This window comes from Gymnoscopelus microlampas (assembly GCF_963454915.1).
Source record: "Gymnoscopelus microlampas genome assembly, chromosome: 10".
NCBI lineage: Eukaryota > Metazoa > Chordata > Actinopteri > Myctophiformes > Myctophidae > Gymnoscopelus > Gymnoscopelus microlampas.
The window spans coordinates 27,189,262-27,198,427 of NC_139947.1; positions in this window are offsets into that span (position 1 = coordinate 27,189,262).

Sequence of the window (9,166 nt, forward strand, 5' to 3'; positions counted from 1 at the left end):
CGCTGATTATTATGACATGTCAGCGTGTTGTGACAGAGTGTTAGAGAAGTGGTGCGTTTTATGGAAATGTTGGGGTTTCTGGTGTGTTTAACCACACTGTTTGAACCCCATCCATGCAGCATCCACCATGTTCTGGGCGGGGGGGGGGGACACATTCGCCCTAAAATAGCAGATCTACAAGTTCACAACGACGCGTGAAAATGTGCCACGTTGTGAGCTTCTAGATCGGCTATTTTTGGCAAAGAGATTTGGTGGAGACGGAGGAAAAAACGTTGAGCCTAGACCAGGGGTCTTAAACATTTTTCAGCCCAAGGACCCCTTAGCTGAGAGAGAGAGACGAAGCAGAGACCCCCCCCCCCCCCACTATATACTGTATCAAATTGTGTTGCATAAAAACAGAGTTTTCACCAGGGGCGTCACGGCCATTCACTGTGCGTACGACGCGACACCCTCACAGATCCGTGATTTCATACCCCCCACTTTTTGAAAAAATAAAAACTTTTTTTTTGATAATAAATCGGTAAAATCAGGCAAAAACAAGAATTAAATAACCTAACCCGAACCCTAAAACCAAAATAAAGTAACCAAAACACGAAAAAAAAAACGAACAAAATCCGCCCCAAAAACGACATTTGACAGTTACAAATGTTTTTCATGATTTTTCAAAAATAGCAGATCTACAAGCTCATAGCGCGGCACCGAGTGCCGCGCTATGAGCTTGTATATCTGCTATTTTTGAATAGCCAAAGTGTAAAATAAGGGGTATAGTAATAGTCCACCGAAAGTCCATCCCCCCACCTTGTGAGAGCCTGTGACGTCCCTGGTTTTCATAGACTTCATAGACAGCTTCGTGGACTTGTTTGACAGCACTGTCATCAGTGTTGTGTAAATTAATGTGTTTTTAATTATGTTGGATTCATGTTAACGTTCATTTTTCAGACATTTATAACAACTTAAACCCTCAACACTTGACCTATACTTCACTCTGTACTTGGTCTGCTCTTTTTTCCCTCTACACCAAACAAACAAAAACAAAACAGTTCCTATCATTCAAAGACTTGCCAGCCAGCCTGTAGTAACTCTTAGGAACCCCTAGGGGTCCCGAAACCCCAGTTGAAGACCCCAGCAGGTCTAGAGGGTTTAAGTGGTTAAGTCCTGAATCTCTGACCCAGTGGCAGAAAGTAACTACGTACATTTACTCTGTGCTTAAGGACAATGTTTAGGTTATTTTACTACTTTTATGTGAGCACGTCAAGTTTCCCAATGGTTTATACTTCTACTCCACTACATCTCAGAGGCAAATGTTGTTTTACGTTTTACTCCACTACAATTATTTGACAGCTTTACTTAGTTAGTTACTTAGTTAGTTACTTCACAGGTTCCAAGGGTTCCCCAGGTAAATGATAGATATTTAGGAACCAAATGGACCCTTATCATAAGGGTCTTATGTGTCTGTAACTCTGAGTGTACAAATGGAACCAAATGGACCCGTTAGGGTCCATTTGGTTCCATTTGTACACTCTCAGAGTTAAATTAACATTGAAATTAGGGTCCCAGAGATAGAAATCCCATTAAATGGGATCGGTAGCCTAACGCATGTCAAACTGCATAATGCATGTCAAACTGGGGGTCCTTGAAATTAAAATGGTTGAGAATCACTGCTAGAGCTGTACAAAATCTTCCTCTTATGGGGGTCACTGGCATATCTTTTCAAATGGGGGTCCGCAGGCTAATAAGTGTCAATTTGGGGGTCCTTCACACGAAAAGGGTCTAAAAGCCGGATGCACCACAGAGGATTTGAACCCACAACCTCCATGGTGGCTATAGCAGGCACTTTACCACTGCACCACCTGAACACCTGAACATTGTATAGGCTTGTAGCATTGTAGGCTTCAATTATTTCTGATTAACATGAGGACATAAAGTTGCGCGACCGCAAAGGCAGAGCGGAAGCACGGGGAGAGAGGAGGTGGGACACCCGTCATTCGCACACACAGACCGCATGACGGAAGCATTTTTGAAAAATCGTGGGAGTCAACAGTCCGTCTCCAGAGACTACACACTGTCTGTGACAGATGTCATGCGTGTCGAATGCATGGTAATATTTCACACGCAGTCAAAGCGTGGTGTAATGGGCTCATGCATTGTTCAGTCACGTCCCTGCATAATTTAGTGAGGACAAAAAAACGACTCCCAGCGTCGCACCTGCACTCAATTAAATACCAGTTGAATGTCAACAATCTTTCATGTGAACAACAACAGCATATAGAGTACAACAATGAAGCATAATGTTAGCTTAACTATGAACAGCGGCGGTGCCACAGCCAAGTTCCCCTCAGTGTTAATTGAACTCAGAGTGTCTTCTTGTCCGTTTGGTTTCATTTGTACGTTTCTCTCAGTTAGCCTACATTAACACTCAGCGTAAATGAAAACATGGTGGCTTTTTTTGCGACTGAAATTGGGGAGGGATGTTTCTTTTTAAATGGATTTGCAGATGATCACTTACAGCTTTGATCCTTAAGAAGTGCTGGACAGTAACTAAGTACATTTACTTGAGTACTGTAATTGTTTGGAGTATGAGTGTGTGAGTAAGCTGATGACTTTGATTCATTTCTAGGAAGGTACTTACACTGAATCCAGATACTTGTGACATGATTTCATGTTTTCTTGTCTGCAAAATATACAGTACGGTACATTTATTAACCACTTTCAACCTTGCATCCCTATTTTGGACACAAAGAGTCTCCTTTGTGTCTCCTAAAGGATACATTAGCATCTTCATTATTGTCATCAAAATATCGACTCAGGAATACGACAAAAACAAAAAAATCTCTTGATGGAAAATACATATTTTTTGGGGGTGAACTACTCCTTTAAAATACGGAGATAAGAGGTTTCTTCCCGACAGCAATGACATGGGGCTTAAGTGGTAACTTATTTTTGCCACCCCCCCCCCCCCCCCCCTTATATTTCCTCAGAAACGACACCTCTGGTGGGGGATGACTATGAGCTAAAGTACATGCGAAGTGCCTGTAATCCCCTCTGAGGGACGGCTACTGATAAACGCTGAAACATTAACGCTCCGCACTCCCTCCTACGCCGTGCAAACACGGGGCCCCGCGGGGCCCTCGCCCATCACACTGCGTCACTTAACCCATTAAGACCGGGAACGCATCTGTCCTGTGTGTCATTTTAACATTTCTTTGGCTATTCAAAAAGATTGCAGATCTACAATCTCATAGCTTGGTGCCATGCTATGAGCTTGTATATATGCTATTTAAAAAAAAAAAAAAACATATTTTGAGATGGGGCTCCCTATGAGCTTGTAGATCTTCTATTTTTTGGGCAGTGTAGCCGCCCCTATAAGTGGGGTTGGAACACCTCATTAGTACACCCTTCGCTGTACTGTGATTGGCTCATACATTAGTACACCCCTAGCTGTACTGTGATTGGCTGACTCTATTGGCTGACTCTATTCAGCACTGTGATTGGCTAGCGAGACACATGATGAAATTAATAACCTATAAATAGGACTATGCACTTAAAAAAAACACTTTTTTTAAGTGAACTTCCATCACAGTGTGAATTTTTACTTTTTAATCACATTTTGAGATGGGGTCCACGGCCAAATACATACTGTATCATTGTGGGGGCTCTTGACATGGACAAGTTGGAGCACCACTGATGTAGCAACATACTGTTAGGATTTTAAAAACTTTTTTTGATATGTATTTGGCCACGGACCCCCATCTCAAAATGTTTTGTTCCAGGGACCCTCAGAAGCAAAGATTTGAGTTACAAATGTTTCGCTTTAAAAAATATATAGGCCTATATTCAAAGATTTTTCAAAAATTTCAAGATGTTTCAAAAAAGCTCATAGCGCGGCACTCGGTGCTTGTATATCTGCTATTTTTGAATAGCCAAATAAATCTTAAAATGACACACAGATGCGTTCCCGGTCTTAATGGGTTATGGCATATTGATGCCAGCGGAGGAGGCGATCCTTCTCTCTGTGGTTCTCTGGTTGCGTTCTTATCAGAAACCAGAGGAGAGGATAAAATGGATGCCCTTTCTGCTAATGTGTTTTACTTCCTACTGTACACTGTGCATCCCACACTGTTACAACTTAGTAGAGTATGTCATCATGCGGACAGTATGTATGAGACCTGGGTACTTAGGAAGGGGAAAGCTATAGTTAGTGATTGAACACAGCCGCTAAATGCCAGTGGTTCTCAAACTTTTACATGATCTCAAGGACCCCCAAATTGATATTTATTTGGCCGCAGACTCGCATCTCACAGGAAAAGAATGTTTGCGATTTAGATCTACAAGCTCATAGCGTGATGAGCTTGCATAATTAACCATATTTCTATATTAACACATTTTGCTGGGGACCCCACTTTGAGAACCACTGCGCTCTACAGTCAGTACCACCTTCAGCCACCAGGACGACGGTACACACATACTGTAGTACCCAAGTTGCAAGCTCGGTCTCAGAGATCGTTTTGTCCCCACAAGTATAGGACTTCTGAACAAACACCTCAGGTCTGTGCATAATGTGATGCCTCTCTCTAACTATGACATGCATGGTAGCCTACTTATTTCTCTGTTAGGGATGTTGTAGATGTTGTAGATGTGTTTGTAGCAGGGGTGGAAAAAGTATACTCAAATTCTTTACTTAAGTAAAAGTACCAATACTGCAATATAGAAATACTCTGTTAGGGCGCGCTCCCACCGCACTTTTATTTTACCTCTGGGGCGGAATCTGCCAATGCTTTGTCAATGCAAATGCATGGATTCGTGGTCTTGTGGATTTTTTCCAAGAATCCACGCATTTGCATTGACAAAGCATTGGCAGATTCCGCCCCAGAGGTAAAATAAAAGGTGGGAGCGCGCCCTTACAAGTAAAAGTCCAGAATTAAAAATGTACTTGAGTAAAAGTACAAAAGTATTGGCATCAAAATGTACTTAAAGTACCAAAAGTAAAAGTACTCAAATATTTGAAAATAGCAGATCTGCAAGCTCACAACGCGACGCAATGCGACGCGTTGTGAGCTTGCAGATTGGCTATTTTCTATTTTCAAATATCCCTCTGTATAAAATAGGGCTAAAGTGGTTAATGTACGTTTCATAATATCATCATTTATATCTGAAAAGTAACTAGTAACTACATTTTTCAAATAATTCTAGTGGAGTAAAAGTACAATATTTGCCACTGAGATGTAGTGGAGTAGAAGTAAAAGTATTGGAAACTAATCTCATGTCAGGCAATGTCTGATTAAAGCAGCAATCATTTTTAACCTGTTGACCGGGGTCCCCTAAGGGTCTATCCTTGTTCCAGGCGTTAGCCTGGACCATCCACCATCGTACACACATCCATTGGTTACATCCGGGTGCTCGTCGTGGAGTCTACAGCTCTAAACAGCGCAGCGTTACAAACGGTAAGATCGCTGGCACCAGACATACACTGTTTTAATAAAACTCTGGCACCGAACGTGTTAAGTCTCCACCCTTTATTCACACAGTAAAGTCCTCTAGCGTTAAGTAAGTCATCAACTATTGAAATGATTAAATCAGCCCTTCACACATTTTCACCCCTGTCTGCTTTGCTTGAGCTACTATTACTGGAACTACCAAAAAAAATTGGACAGGAATCTTTTTTTATCTCTCCAACAAAACAGCCACTAATCAAGTTATGTGGATGATGAACGTTTGCCTGAATGACTATAGGCTGTGTAGAGATGCTCTGATGGGCTCTGGCGTCGCCCTAATCCACATTAACACACATTAATCATCCATAATCCGTCATCCACACCCAATTAATTATATGATGCTATTTATAGACACCCAGGCAGTCTTAGTGATCCGGGGGCCCGTTTCAAGAGCTAATATGAGGCCCCCCAAATGGGGGGGAGGCCTCATATTAGTTCTTGAAACGGGGGTCCCCAGCGAAATGTGTTAATAGCATCACACAATAACCACTTTAACTATTTTTTTTTAATACTTTGGATATTCAAAAATAGCAGATATACAAGCTCACAGTGCGTCAAATTTGTGCCGGGGTCCCTGGCCGGCACAGAACCTATTCACATGGGGGTCCGTGTGGATGCAACATGGGGGTCCTTGACATGAAAAAGTTTGAGAACCATGTACTGTAGTAGGCCAGTGGTTCTCAAAGTGGATTTTGGGACTTTGTGGGATCCTTTACGAGGGTCTAAACGGACCCTTACAGGTCTATAAAGGCCAGGGTGCGATTGGTCAATCAGTTTTTACCGCATGCGAAAAGAGGCACAAATCGAACTGGGTTCGATTGGGGGGAAAAAAGCACCGCGGCAGCCACAAATTCGGAGCCGGTGTGCATGAGGTCATAGAGAACCATGTGTTCATTTAAAAAATGATATTGTCCGTTTTTTCCGTGCGAAAAATCGCACCCCGTATGCAAAGGCCTTAACTCTGACAGTATACAAATAGAACCAAATGGAACCTAACAGGTTCCATTTGGTTCCATTTGTATGCTGTCAAAGTTAAGGGGAGACCTTGACATTTCACATTTTGAGAACCACTGCTGTAGGCAATGGGATTCTATATGGATAAGCACTAAAACCACGATCCGCTCATCTCTACTTCTAGGCTGTAATGCATTGTGGACCAAAGTGTTACTCTCTCTCTCTCTCTCTCTCTCTCTCTCTCTCTCTCTCTCTTCAGCACCTCTTTGGCTCCGGCATCTGTGAGAGTGGCTCACGCTTGCTTTCACCCAGCGTGTGTTTGCTCAGATGAAGGAAATTATGTAATTAGCCAGTGAGGGATTGTTTTCTTTCACTCTGTACCCCCCCACCCTCTCCCTCTCTCTCTCTCCCTCTCCCTCTCTCTCTCTCTCTCTCCCTCTCTCTCTCTCTCTCTCTGTAGCCCCGGTGACAGCAAAGAGATGGTTCCAATTGAACCCCCCCCCCCCCCCCCCCCCCTCTCCAAGCCACACCCCAACCAACGACTCACCTCACCCTCATTAATTGTTGCCGGGTAGAAAAAAAAAAAAAAAACGGTGCTCGCGCTCCTCAACGTGCAGATCCATCTTAATTGTTGAATGGAGGTTTTTGTTGGACATCAAAGAGGAGGAGGGGGGGGGGGGGGGAGGAGGGGGCGGCGAGGAGGGTGAGTTGAGAAGGTGTGTGAGGGAGTGGAAATGGAGGGGCCTGGAGTGTGTGTGTGTGTGTGTGTGTGTGTGTGTGTTGGGTCGAGCCAGGGTTTGGTTGTGTGTCGGTATAGGTGGGTTCAGGGGCACAGGCGGTATTGTGGCAGAGGGGTGTGTGTGTGTGTGTGTGTGTGTGTGTGTGTGTGTGTGTGTGGGGGGGGGGGGGGGGGGGGGGGGGGCTGGCATTTTGCTCTCTAATTCCAGGCCGGCCTGGAGGCCTGCAGCACTAAAAGAAGGGCCTCACTGTTGCTCTCAGGATCAGCCAGGTATTGCTTACATAAAAAGCAAGTGAAAACAGCTGTAGGGATAATTAGCTTGATTCTCCATTACATGCCATACAGGGCCAATAACTAAAAAAATGGAGTTTTGTTTGGGTTAGAGCTGCAGCCCCAACCAAGAGGAAGTTGTAAAAGTCAGGCGGAAAAAAAAAAAAGAGCGAAAGAAAGAAAGAGAACGGGAGAGAGGGTAGAAAGTAAAAAAAAAAAAAAAAAAAGGAAGAAAGAAAGAGCGAGGGAGAGAGAGCTCTTGAAGCAATTGTTCTGAGGGAGATGTTCTCCTTTTTTCCTGGGCCTTTTTGCTTGATGGGGACCATATTTTAAGTCGGGGGGTTTTAACCCGTTAAGACCGGGAACGCATCGGTGACATTTTAAAGATTTCTTTTGCTATTCAAAAATAGCAGATATACAAGCTCATGAGCTTGTATATCTGCTATATTTTTTTAAAATCGTGGATATTTTTTGCAAATCTTTGAACATATATTATAGGTTTTAGTATTATTTTTTAACTCCGATCTGTGCTTCTGGGGGTCCCTGGAACAACATTATTTTGAGATGGGGGTCCGAGGTCAAATACGTATAATTTTGGGGGTCCTTGACATGAAAAAAGTTTGAGAACCACATATGATTTTTCAAAAAACTGTTAGGATTTAGAAGACATTTGTAGAATCCCCCAGAAGCAAAGATTTGAGTTACAAATGTTCGCTTAAAAAAAAAAAAAATATATATATATATATATATATATATATATATATATATATATATATATATATATATATATATTCAAAGATTTGCAAAAAAAATCAGGATTTTTCAAAGGAAAATGCTGATCTACAAGTCGATATATCTGCTATTTTTTTCAATAGCCAAATAAATCTTAACACGACACAGATGCGTTCCCGATCTCAATGGGTTAAAAGGCCATGGTTTCAATATGGGGTGGATGAGCATGTGTGCCATAGATCCGTTTATGTGGAGCGCCGCTGTTGAAAAAATTCAAGGCTTTTCTTGCGTCAGGGGTTTTTCTCTCTTTCGTTCCTAATATATAGTGTATAATAGTCTAGCTGGTATTGTTTGTACTTGGTGGAATGCGTGTACGAGTTTGGCCCGGGGACAAAACACACAGCCCGCAGTTGGAACTGGACCACGTTTAAAGTGCTTTTTAATCACCTTTACTTAAAGTCAGTTGCGTTTTTTTTTTTTTCGACTCGGAGCTACAGTATACGATGAGAAAAAGTATAGAAACGCGTGTTTTTTAATCCATTGAGACCGGGAAAGCATCTGTGTGTCATTTTTTTATTTCTTTGGGCTATTCAAAAATAGCAGATCTACAAGCTCATAGCGCGGCACTCGGTGCCGCGCTATGAGCTTGTAGATCTGTCATTTTTGTTTTCTTTGTTTCATTATAAGCCAATCACCAAAGATGGTCCTTTTGTTTTTTGTGTTTAGAGGTTTATCAAATTCAATACTTCCATGGTTAACTTAAATTTTGATGGAAAATGTCAAATAAAGACTTTTTTTAAATCGTGAGAATTTGTGCAAATCTTTGAATATATTTGTTTTCTAAAGCGAACATTTGTAACTCAAATCTTTGCTTCTGGGCAAAACAACTTTTGACAAAAAAAACCTTATGTTGCTATAATATCAGTGGTGCTCAAACATTTTCATGTCAAGGACCTCCCAAAGTGATATGTATTTGGTC